The 13,223-nt window shown below is 54.0% G+C and overlaps 1 protein-coding gene across 4 annotated transcripts in view; it reads right to left on the bottom strand.

Annotated features, from left to right (window-relative positions):
* Positions 1-13,223, bottom strand: part of HSPG2 (heparan sulfate proteoglycan 2) — a 102,693-nt gene that overhangs the window by 67,291 nt on the left and 22,179 nt on the right. The window lies entirely within an intron of this gene.

Below are 13,223 nucleotides of genomic sequence, written 5' to 3'. Positions count from 1 at the left end.
ACCCCAAGGCCCTCCGGCAGTTAAATCAGACATGGTTTGGCAAAGACAGTCAGGCTGGGGCTGTACCATTGTTTTTGACTCAGTTTCCCCAAATCTCATTAGCCCCTGCATGAATCCTCAAATAAACTTATGTTTGTTTTGGGCCACAGTGCACGTCTTGTGGGATCTTAGTTCTCCGACCAGGGATTGAACCCGTGCCCCCTGCAGTGGAAGCACGGAGTCCTAACCACTGGACCGCCAGGGAAGTCCTGACAACAAACTTAAAATCACTTTGGTAAGTGACGACTCTTCTTCCTTTGGAGAAGGCAAGTGATATCCAGGACATGAGTTAGTGGACAGGGAGACACAGGCAGGTAAAGGGTGACCGGGGCCAGCAAAGATGGGGGATGTGGGCAGGTGACAGGGTGGCCAGGGGCAGCATGGATGGGGGGCAGAAGCAGAAATGGAGGGGAGGTCAACTGAAGCTGTTGCCCCCGACAGCAGCCCCCTGCCCCCCTGCCCCAGCCATCTTGGCCACCTCTTTCTGCCTTGGTCTGACCTCCAAATCTCCAGGCCACAGGGAACACATTCCAGCCATGTTGGAGATCAGCTCTGGCACTTGTGGCCACACTGACAGGAACATCTGTACACCCAGAAGCGGGGGGGTGGAGCCCAGCTGCTGGGCTGAACGGGGGCAGGTCAGGCGTGGTGTCAACTCATGTGACCTCGGGCTGCAGCTGAGCCCAGCGCAAGCTCCACCTCGGGCTCTGTTCCACAGAGGGGCGGCTTGGACCCCGCACCCTGCAGGCCGGCGCAGAAGGGCCCCAGCAGCCATGACCCCTGCCTTTCTTGGGGATGGGTGCGGACAACGAAGGCCTCTTTCCCCTTAGACAAGACTGAGGTGTTTCCAAAGGAGTTTTACAAGATAACTTAGAGGAAAACAAACCCAGCAGAGCCCAAGGGAACCCCAGAGCCCCCAAGCACAAGAGTGCATGGATTCACACACCCAGCCCCAGATGGCCTGGCGCTAGCGTCTCAGGCCCTGCTCTGGCCTCAGCCCTATCTGGGGAGCCCAGCCTGACCAGAAGGAAATAGTCTCACTTGTGAAAACCAAAGCCAGCCCTCACTGGCTTGACAACGTGGTGGCTGGCAGCAGCAGAGAGGGCCAAAGAGAGGAAAAACAGAGAAACGGCCAATCCTCCTCCCTCCCTGCTTCCCCAGCTTCACATGGCCCATGTCTTGGAGCCTTTGGCCTTTTCTCAGCTGGTGCCTCTTTTGTGGTCAGGATTTAATATGCTAATCTGAGCACAGGTTAGGTGCATTTTCAAAGAGGATACTTTTTGTTTATTTTTATTATTATTATTTAATATAATAGTGTTTACTTTTACTTGTTGACAGTTTGCTTTATTTATTTATTTATTTTTGGCTGTGGTGGGTCTTCGTTTCCGTGCGAGGGCTTTCTCTCATTGTGGCAAGCGGGGGCCGCTCTTCATCGCGGTGCGCGGGCCTCTCACTGTCACGGCCTCTCTTGTTGCGGAGCACAGGCTCCGGACGCACAGGCTCAGTAATTGTGGCTCACGGGCCCAGTTGCTCCGCGGCATGTGGGATCTTCCCAGACCAGGGCTCGAACCCGTGTCCCCTGCATCGGCAGGCAGATTCTCAACCACTGCGCCACCAGGGAAGCCCATCAGCTGATGCCTTTTTTGGAATGCCCTTCCTCCTTTTGTTTACCTGGCTAACTCCAGTTCATCCTCCGAAACTCACCTAAACATCACCTCCTCTAACTACTCAGTAACAAAATGGAACAAATTCCATATAGGCCTGGAAACATGGAGGAATCTCAAACACATTATGCTGAGTGAAAGAAGCCAGACACAGAAGACTCCATAGCATATGATTTCACTTATATGAAACCCACGGGGGAAAAGTCTAATCAATAATGACAGAAAGATCTGTAGTTGCCTGGCACCAGGGGTCGGGTAGGGCTGTCCGGGAAGGGTCACAGGAAACCTTTTGGAGTAACGGTCCCCTGGTTATATACAACTCATTCTCATTATTGAATTGTACACTTAAAGTGGGTATGTTTTATTGTATGTAATTTACACCTCAATAAATATGACTCAAAAGAAAATCTCCTCTGGGAGGCTTTGTCATGACTCCTTGGCCTTTCCAGCCACCTCTGCCCCTAGGCTGGGTTCTGGGCCCTCCAGGGCTCACACTGTAATGACCTGTACCTCCACTGAATGACAGCACCTTGAAGGCATGGCCTGTGATGAGCTCATCTCTACCTTCTCAGCACTCCATGTTCAATAAATGCTTGAATAAACGAATGGACAAAAGTGTCATCACCCATTAATTCTAGCTGCTTCCTGAACATGACTTGTTCTGAAGGTACCACCCACCCACAAGCCGTCTATATGCATCACCCTCCCAGGCTGGGAGCTCCCTGGGGGGAGGGGCTGGGCGCCATTTGGTCATCTTTGTGTTTGCAGTGCTACCAAGCCTTGCGTAATGTCTGCACTGCCCATGTCTTATCCCCTAAAGCCCCTTCCCCGCACAATCCACGGGCATATCCCTCCTCCTGTTCCTTCTTTTTTTTTTTAATATATATATTTTTGAATTCACATGTATTTTATTTCATTATTTTTTGGCCACACCACGCGGCATGTGGAATCTTAGTTCCTCGGCCAGGAACTGAACCCGCGTCCTCCTGCATTGGAATCGCAGAGTCTCAACTACTGGACCACGAGGGAAGTTCCTCCTGTTCCTTCTTTCCCCTCCCTCTCCCTCTGGACTAGTGCCCATTCCAGCCCTGGGTGGCCAGTAGACTTCTGGGCCATGCCCATGAGGTCGTCATCCAGGAATAAGCCTTAGAACCTCAAGGAGCTGGTGAGAAATAGATTCCTGGGCTCCTTCTCAGAGCCGCTGAGTCAGACTCTCCCCACCCCAGCCGGGAGGGTTAAAGTCGTGCATGCTCAGGGGATTCTGACACTCATGGTTACGAACCACAAGACTAGCCCCCTACCAGGGGTTCTCCCTCCTCCCCTGGGTAGGGGTAGAGGGCAATGTTCCCACTGGGTTGGCGGCGGGGGTGGTCCTGAGAAGGCCCTGATTGACCTAAGGGGAGTGAGGCTAGGGCTGGTGCAGGGGCACTGACGCCGGGCAGAGGAGATTAGAGGGGCAGGACCCTCCCCACTTGGGGAGGGCTCTCCTTGTGTCATTGCCACCCCCTCCCTCCCCATGGAAGCAAGGCCGTGGAGGGCATGCACGGTGCACAGAGATTCCTGGCCCCCCCTAGACACCAGACGGCTGTCTGGAAAGGAAAATCTTGGTGGTAAGCAAGGTCTAGAGCTTCTCCCAGGGAGGGAGAGGCCACTGGGGCTTGGGAATGGACAGGAAATAGCAGAGAGAGATTCAACTTGGAAAAAATGCTAGGAACACACATCTGCAGTGACAGGAGAGAATCCAGAGCATGGCGGGTCCTGGACCGAAGCCCCTCCACCCCAGGGACCCCAGGAAATGGTCTCTGTGCACGCCAGCCTGCCCTTGCTTGCAGTCCCTACCCCAGGACCCGAGGCTTTGGGGTCAGGTAAGGGTCTGCGGCAAGGCACAAGCCAGCAAGAGCAGAGACTTCACTTGTGGAAAGCTGAAGATCAAAAGGTTTTAACAGCTGTATTTTACATCTGGGAAGGGAGATGAAGCCAGGCTGGAAAGAAGCTTCCAGAAAGAGCCCCAAAGAGCCTGAGACCTGACCATAGAAGGGAATTTGGATTCAGAGCTGGAAAGTCCAGAGTCTACTTGGGGAATAAAAAGAACTAACATTTATTGAGCACTTACTATGCAGCAGGCACTCCTTTAAGGATTTTGTAGATATTAACCCAGGTTAAGTGTTAGGTAGCCCCACTGTAAAGATGGGGAAATGGAGCACAGTCAGGAACCTGCTTGAAGATCTAGCACAGGGTAGAGGTGGGATTTGAACCCTGGTGGTCTGGATCCAACAGCTAAGTCCTTACCACTGTGCCACACCACCTCTGTAACGAAGGCTGTGGAAGAGAAGAACCAACTGAGGTCACTGAGAATCACTCCCACAAAGCCTCTCAACTGCAATTCACAGTTTACAGAGCATTTCCTCAGCCTCAGTGTCATCTGACCCTGACAATGACCCCCTGAGATGGATGAGCTGGTGTGGATGGCCCCCACTGGCTGGCAGAGTCAAGATTGTCCCAGGACCCTCTGAGCTCCCTACCCCAAGCCCCTGCTCCCCAGGAAAGGACATGGGGCTGGAGCTGGGCCTCTGGGCTGGCCATGAGGCCCAAGCAGTGGGCAGGGCCAGGAGGCCCAGGGCTGGCTGGTCTCCATCCCCAACCGGACCAGCTCCCAGGATGGCTCATGGGATGCCTGAGCTGGCAGCGTCCTGGACCCATACAGCGGGTGCTTAAGGTCCCAAGGAGGGCCATCAGTGGCTCCAAGGTCAAAAGCAGAAATAGAACCCAGGTTTCCTGCGCTGCAGCCTGTCTCCGTCTGTGAGGGAGCCCTGCTTCCTTCCAGAGGAACCCAGTACTTCAGGCAGGCGTTGGAGCCGGATGGCGGGGCCAGACAGGAGGGGTCCAGAGGGCAGACCTGGGTCAGAGAGGAAGGAGTCAAACAGAGAAGGGGATTTTCCAGACCCTGCAGGTTCCTGGTGAAGGAAAGGAGGGGGCAGCTGACTCACACAGGCCAAGGACTGTTCTAGACTCCTAGGAACAATTGCGTGCGGTGGAGGTGTGGGCAAAGTGTCCCCCCCACACACAATGGCCAGGCACTCCCTGAACACAGGCAGGGTGAGGCAGTGGGGGGGGCCAGACAGGCAGGATATCAAACAGACGGGGAACTTCTGGGAAGCACCCATTCTCAGAGGCTGGGTTGGATCCAGGCCCTCCAGTGAGGATGAGGTCGCACGTGGAGCTCCAGGTCCAAGTCCTGCAAAGGCCCCTTGGGGACCGGGAACATCAGCTGTGCCTTCCTCTCCTGGCCTGGGTGAGGATGCAGAAGGAGCCAAGGATGTCTGGGAAGAGTGTGGGGGTGAAAGGTCAAGCCATGAACAAGGGGTACAGAAGGCAGAGGTTTTGGGGTACAGGGGGAGGTACAGATACAGATAGTGGATATGGGGTGTGGGGTTTTAAAAAGGAGTTTTTAAGTGAGGACTGTGGGTCTTGTAGAGGTTACGTGTATAGACAAGAGTTTCTGGCGCTGCTAAAATCAAAGCTGTAGGAAGAGACACAGTGGTAAGTGAAGAGATGACCATAAGAATGGTCATTGTCCACGGAGGGCTTTCTCCATGCCAGGCCCTGTCCTAAACATACTCAATGAATCCTCACAGCAACCCGGGAGGGCTGGCACTACAGGGCCACTATCCCTCATCTGCAGTAAGGGAAATCCGAGGCGCTCCGAAAACCAAGAGTGGTGTTTTTTTTTGTTTTGTTTTTAACAAGTTTATAGCAAGCTCATTTGGTGTCAAGTCCTGACCTAAACTGACATGAAGCTATTAATAGCTTATTCACTCCACTTAGGGTAAACAGTCGTACATTTTGCTGCAGCAATATTAATGTGTTTGATTATGGGGTGTTGCCCCAGACTCTACCGAGGATGTCACATCACAGCTGGCACATGCTCTATGTCCCCTTTCTCAAGTTTGGAAACTTCTGAGTTCTAAAACATGGCTGACTCCAAGGGTCTCAATTAAGGGATTGTGAACTTATAACTGTTATTTCCATTTTGCAGGCTCAGAGAGGGTCAGCTGTGTAAATGGGATTAAGCATGTAAGTCATTCAGCCTGGTACCTTGTATACAGTAAGTGCTCCATAAGCATTAGAATTAGTACCGTGCAGGGGGTGCAGGGTAGAGGTGAAGGGCTGAGAGGCGATGAAGTGACGCACGGGGGGCGTGGGATTTGGGCTCAGGCCTGGGGTCACTTTCAGGTCTGGGATGAAGGGAGGGGTCTAGCTCTGCTGCCCAGGCCCTGGGCTGGCTGGCTGGGAGGGGCCCCGGCTGGGGGTGAAGCTTGGTTTCAAGGCTCAAGTTGTCTGCCTGCTCTGAGGTTGATTCTGGGAGGACTGGGGGACTTCGGGCTTCTCCAGAGACATTCTTCCCATGTCTTGGGCAGCCAGCCCATTCCCCCTCCCCTACCTCCCCATGGTCCAGGCCTGGGGCTGAGCCCTCCACCACCCCCCAGCTGGGCAGGAAGGCCTGAGTACCGCAGTCCCCAGGGTGGCTGCAGCTGCCTGGAGCGTGAGCTCACTCCATCAAAATCCAGAGACAGCGTGCGGGTGGGGGACAGACGAGCCGCTGCCTGCCCACCTGCCTTCTGCCAGCACAGACTCTGCCCCCTCCCCCATCTAAGGTGGAGGGACCAGCAGAAGCGTGACCCGAGGCCCCCGAATCTCCAGGGAGGGACCCAAACTCAGACAAGTTCCTCCTCCCACTCTTCTGTGACGCAGTGCTCCTCCCACTCTGCTACAACCCAGGCCCCAGATACGGGGTCAAGGTGCCATGCCCCACCCCCAGGCTGCTGGGTACCTTGTCCACGAGCAGCAGACGGCAAAGGGGAAGGAATCTGTCAGGGCAGCACTTTGTTGTGCAAACTGCCAGGGGCGGGAGGGCCCAACACAAAGGCCAAAAGGCCTTTAATCCCCTGGCAGGCTGAGAGGGGCGCCGGGCCGGAAAGGAGGCGGCCGCAGCCTCCTCTGGCATGCCTGCACTGCCCGTGCCACTCGGGAGCCCTGCCAGCTTCCCACACTTGGGCTCCCAAGGCGGCAGGATCTTTGCCAGCCAGGTGGCCAGGAAGGACACAGATCCCCCAAATAAGGAGAATGGCTGAGGCTCATCAAGTGCTCACCATGTGCAGACGCTGAGATGAGGTCTATACAAGGCTTATCTCACGCAAACCCACAACCTCATAAGGCAGACACTGGTGGCTCCCCCACTTTACAGATAAGGAAAGAGGCTCAGAGAAGGGAAGTCACCTGCCCAAGTTCACACAGCTAAGGCAACAGAAATCCAGTTTGAAAGTGGGGCCCCTGTGCTAGCTCAGAGGCACAGCTGCCAGCAGGCCCCTCCTTCTGACCCCTGCCCTCTGTACCGTGGCCTGGAACTTGGAAAGGCAGCATTCCAGCCAGGGTCCCGAGGGAGTGCTGAGGCCCAGTCAGGGTCTTCAACCCTGGCCAAGGGAGTAGGAAGCTGGGGCCTGGGGCTTCTCATCCCAGCTCTGCCCCAAACTCATCATGTGACCCTGGACAAGCCCCTTGACACCCTTCCCTTTTAGCAAACTGCAGCCATCTCAGTCAAGGTGAGCCAAAGCACCAGGAGGACAGGACAGTGATTTTTATGTTTTGATCATTGCTGCATCTTCAGAACAGACAACACATAGTAGGTGCTCAATTAATATCTGCTGATTGAGGGACTTCCCTGGTGGTCCAGTGGGTAAGACTCCATGCTCCCAATGCAGGGGGCCCAGGTTCGATCCCTGGCTGGGGAACTAGATCCCGCATGCATGCTGCAACTAAGAAGTCCGCATGCTGCAACTAAAGGATCCAGCGTGCGGCCACGAAGACCCGGAGCAACCAAAATAAATAAATAAACAAACAAATATTTTTAAAAAATCTGTTGATTAGGTGGCATGGTGAAAGAATGAATGAATGAACAAATGAACTTGCCCAACAACCCTGAGGTAGGAATTAGCCCATTTGACAAAAGAAAGCAAAGTTCAGAACAGAAAGTAAGGACTTGCCCAAGATCACACAGCTAGCATATACCAGAATTATCTCTGGGCTTCATTTCCCCATTGGTAAAATCGAGGCCATAACACCTCATCCCAAGAGAAGCAGGGGACTGAATCACACACTCCCTGAAATCCATCCTAGGACACCTTGCCCTTGGATTACAATCCTGCCAGGTCTCAGTTCTCTTGGTGATAAGAACGGTCTTTGGCCACACTTCTCAAAGCAAAGAACCCTGCTTTGTTGGCTTCCTTCCTGGAGCTGCTGGGACAGACAAGTAGAATGAGGGGTGACCTGCTTTGGGAAGTGTGGCCAAAGACCCTGAATTTGGCCCTTTCCCAAGTAGACCTGACCCGGGCTCTGCCTTGAAGGCCCCTCTAATATAGCTGGGGCGGGCGCCCAAATGGGTCTGCTACAGCCATGGCCGAGCAAGAGCACTTTATCCCTGCGTGTCAGAGAGATGTGACCGGTGGGGCACAGAGGGTGCACAGCCCCGATTCTAGGCCACCTCGGCCTCTTTCTAGCTGGGTGGGCTCAGCTTCCTCATCTGTTAAAAAATGGTCATCAGGGCTTCCCTGGTGGCGCAGTGGTTGAGAGTCCGCCTGCCGATGCAGGGGACACGGGTTCGTGCCCCGGTCCAGGAAGATCCCACATGCCGCGGAGCGGCTGGGCCCGTGAGCCATGGCCGCTGAGCCTGCGCCTCCGGAGCGCAACGGGAGAGGCCACAACAGTGAGAGGCCCACATACCACAAAAAAAAAAAAAAATTAAAAAAAAAAAAAAAAAAAAAATGGTCATCAATCAGACCTACCCCATAAGGTTCAATTCCAGTCACTCTGACCTCTACTTTTTGGGCATCTAATAGGTGTTGGCCCTGAGGATAAAATGAGGAAGTAGATGGTCACGGAGCTCCGTGTGCCTAGTGGAGACAGACCACGAAACCGAGTGATGACAACACAGTGTGCAGAGAACCCTGCAGAGGAAGTACAGGGGCTGGGAGAGCCCAGAGGAGGGTCCGCCCCACTTAGACAGGCTGGGTGGAGGTTGGGGAGGGTTTCCCAGGGGAAATGACAATTCAGCTGGGTTTGAAGACAATTTTGCCTAAGCAGGATGGAGAAGGGAGACAGAGTATGCACCAGGCAGGAGGAAGGTGGGCTGAGGGCCGGGAAGAAGTTTGGTGCAGTGGGACATGGTGTGCCAGGTGGCAGAGGATGAAAGGAAACCAGCCCTGAATGGGCTTTTCCACTAAAGAGCAGTGCCCCTTTTTGTGCTGTTGTCATGGTGCTGGTCACAGAGCCCCATTCTCCCAGCCCGCCCCCCCCGGAGTCCCCACACTCTCTTCCTGCTCTTACAGCCCAAGTACGGGTCTCCCCCTGTGCTGAGTGTGCTGCCTGCCGCTTACAGGGAGGAAGCAGGAAGCTACTGGGAAATGTCTCTGCCCCACCCATGTGCCAGGTGGGGCCACTGTGGTGGGAGTGGCCGAGTGGCAGCTTCCGGGCTGGGCCGCCCAGCAAGAAGGTCCCCAGGGGTTGAACGTTATCCACCAAGTACTGTTGGTGCCAACAGCGCCTGTGGTGTTCACGTGCCTGCCTCCTGCCCACAGCCCGGTTCGGTCCTCAGATTCTCTGGCCATGGAACACTGGCGCGTCTGTGGGCCTTCGAGGCCACACCAACCTGGTCGGGTGTGCCCATGTTTTCTGGGGTCACGGCCCACAGATTTCATGAATGAAGTCCCTAGCACAGTGCCAGTCCTACGGGAGGATGCGGGGAGTGTTCCACACATTTTCAATGAAATGAGACACCACAAACAACAATGAACCTGAACAGACTAGGTTAGGCCTTTCCACTGCTCTCGACTCACCAAAGAATTAGGAAAAGAGCCCTTATCATGGCCAACCAGCTCCTGTGTGATCTACCTACACACACGTGTATATACTTATACAGACCTCTGCACTTCCTCTCCTGCTGTGCCCTCCCTACTCCCTGCCACATTTGTCTCAACAGTTCTCAAACACACCAAGCCCCAACCCACCTCAGGGCCTTTGCACTTGCTGTGTCCCCTGCCTGGGACACCGCCCCCAGGTGTACACATTCCTCTTCCTCTGGTTTTTGCTCAAATGTCACCTTTAGAGAGACCCAACCCGACTATACCCCAGGTCCAGGATCCATTATAGTTGGCTCTCTGTCGCTTCCCTTACTTTGCCTCAGACGACCTCACCACTTAAATTCTACCCTACATTTTACATGTTTATCATCAGCTCCGTGAAGGCAGGGACTTTGTCCATTTTGTTCACTGCTGAATCCCCAGCCCCGAAAAGTGCCTGGCACTCAGGGGATGCTCAATAATATTTGTTAAATTAATGAATGAACGGGTTTACAAATCAAGAGACAGGCTTAGAAAGGTGACTTGCCCATGGCCACAAAGATGCTGAAGCCAGACCCCTGGTTCCAAAGAGGGAACTCTGTTCTACTTGAGCCCTCCTCCTGCCATCTCTGACGCCTGGAGCTTTGCAGCCAGGAGGCCCATCTCTGGGGGCACAAGAAGCTGTCCACGGTCACTGAGGAGAGACTTGCCCGCTGCCCAGACCAGCATCCCAGGGAATGGGCAGGGATCTCAGAGGCAAGCAGGCCCACAGCTCTGGCTCCAGGGCCTTGCGCAAGGCAGCCAGACAGCCAGGCCTCAGTGACTCCATTCCTGCTTGCTCCCGGGGGCATCAGCAACAGGAAAAAACAGGCTGGAATGGCAGCCCAACAGCTGCAGCCAAAAAAGCCAGCTCCCCCTGCCCCAGGGGCTTTCCTCATCTGCTTCCTGGAGGGGGAGGAGGGGCAGGCAGGGCCGAGCCCATGGTTGAAGATAGGCCTGTGGGCAACAGAGCTGGAAATAAGAGGAAGGGCCCCTTCCTTTTGAAGCACCCCCCTGTCCCCTTTCCTCATGACTAATGTCCATTCCAGGGCACAGTAACTCTGGACAGGAATAGGTATGAGGGAAGGTCATGCAGACAAACACTTCTGGGAAAGGCTGGCTGCACAAAGCTGAGCTGGTTCCCTAAGTCCTAAGTGTCCCAAATACCATGATGAGGGAAGGGGGACAACTGTTTAGTGTTTCCCAAATGTGCTTAATTTGGAACCCTTTCTTCATGCAGACCTCATGGGACTAGGGTTCCACAGAACATACTTTGGGAACACCCACCCCAAACATCCGCCTTTCCCTCAGCTAGCTGCCAACTAGCTCTTCCAAAGTAAGGCTTTAGATGTAAGCTATGAGCCACCACCACAGGGGTTTTGAAAAGGGGGTTCCTGAAGAGAGAAAAGCCCCAAGGCCACATGAGAAGTGCTGACAAAGGAAAAGTGGGCCAGGTGACAGCTAGCTGGTGGCAGGAGGATATGTTCTCTCCTGGGGTGAGAAAACCCAGACAGGAGCTGCTCCTTCCCTCCCTGGCCATCAGCTGCCCTCACAAGATGAGTCCCTCAGAGAGGACAAGGAGGGTAGCCCAGAACCTGGTCACTCCCAGTGCCCTAGGATCAAGGAGAAGGCCCCAGGGTATCCATGCCCAGAGACAAAGGGAGCGGAGTGATCAAGGGAGGGCCCAGCTGCTGAGTGCAGAGATGGGGACGGGGGATTGCTGGGGGCGAGGGGAGGTGGGAGGGGTTGGTGGTCCTCCAGGCAGCAGGCGGGCCATGAGGGATGGAGAATGGGCTTCCAGCTCACCCCGATGTCTTGGGCAAGTCCCTTCCCCTCTCTGGGCCTCAGGCTCCCTTGTCAAATGATGCAGTAGGCCTAGATCACTGTTTTCCAGCCTGTCCTCAGGGGGTGGGGGGAACAGGTAGAGTTTGGGCCCCCTCCCCCAAATACTCACTTCAATAAAAAACAAATTCCATCTTTTCCCATTTTATATTCTGACCTTCTACATAATATGTCTGGTTCAGTCCCCGGTTAGCTGTAAGCAAGTTACTTCACCTCTCTGTGCCTCTGTTTCCTCAGCTGTAAAATGGGCATGATAATTTATAATAATAGTATCTACCTCATAGGGTTGTTGTAAAATGCTAGCACATGGTGGAGGCTCTATAAGTGTTCGCTGTTATTTATCAAAATACAATAGTATTTAACCAAAATACCATTATTTTGATTGAAACAAGGGTTTCACTGCTTAATAATAAGTTTAAAAGTTTTCAGCTTAGATGATCCCAAAGGTTCCTTCTGGCTTTGCCATTTTATGACACTGAAACGCTGAAATGTTAGAATTCTAAAATTCTAGGCTGTGACTCCCACCAGCACAGAGAGCGGGGCTTGGGGAGGGAATTACAAAGCGAGGACCCAGCCATAAGGAGGAGACTTCAGGAAACTGACCAGCGAAGGGTACCATCTTCATCATCGTCATTTACCTGTTTATACCTCCCCCACTACCCTGTTCCAGAAAGACTCAAAGCAACTTACAAAGATATACACGTAACAGCAAGAGAAAACCAACTAAACATGCATAAGAAAAACTGTATTACAGTAGACAGGGCCTGGACTGGAGTGAGACGAGTAGGCGGGAAGCATGTGCTCAATTCTGGAGGTCTGGGAAAGTGACAATGCATTAGGTTCTAAGCTTTCCAGTGGCCAGTGGGAAGAAGGAAACCTGACCGGTCCCTGGATTCTGTGTCCCAGGAGGTAAAAACAAACCCGTTGCTTAGAAGAAGCACAACTGGGCTTCCCTGGTGGCGCAGTGGTTAGGAATCCACCTGTCAATGCAGGGGACACGGGTTCGAGCACAGGGGACACAGGTTCGAGCCCTGGTCCGGGAGGATCCCACATGCCGCGGAGCAGCTAGGCCCGTGCGCCACAGCTGCTGAGCCTACCTGCCACAACTATTGAGGCCCGTGCCCCTACAGCCCGTGCTCTGCAGCAAAAGAGCCACCACAATGAGAAGCCCACGCACCGCAACGAAGAGTGGCCCCCATTCGCCGCAGCTGGAGAGAGCCCGCACGCGGCAACAAAGACCCAACACAGCCAAAAATAAAATAAAAAAAAAAAAAAAAAAAAAAAAAAGCAGCAGCACAACTGTTCCTGATACTGATGGCATGAATGTCCTGAGGGTAAAGATTTATCTGGCACCCTTCTTTACCCTTGCTGGGGGGGCCAGCATCCCACTGGAGTCCACTGACCATGACCCTTTGACAATGAGGTCAGGGGCAGAGGCTATAGTGTTCAAAGATCCAAGAGGCTGGAATGGTGGTCCAGGGAGCACCCCCAGCATCCTCGGTCTGGGCAGGATTACCCATCCCTCCCCATGCCTGAACACAGCCAGTGCCCAAAATAGCCAGAGCAGGAGAGGGTGCCAGGAGGCCCGGGGCAGGGGACCTGGCTAGGCCTGCCCACAGAGGAGGGCCCAGTGGGCCAAAGCACACACATCCCTGGGGTACAAAGGAGCACCTTCACTTGGGCACATGGCCCTCTCTGGGAGTCCCCCGCCCACCAGGTTCCCCCCCTTGGCTGCACGTTGCTCACG

The sequence above is a fragment of the Mesoplodon bidens genome, assembly GCF_964165515.1.
Source record: "Mesoplodon bidens genome assembly, chromosome: 2".
In the NCBI taxonomy this organism is placed as follows: Eukaryota; Metazoa; Chordata; class Mammalia; order Artiodactyla; family Ziphiidae; genus Mesoplodon; species Mesoplodon bidens.
Note: the sequence above shows the minus strand (reverse complement) of the source record. Positions and strands in the feature narration are given on the sequence as shown.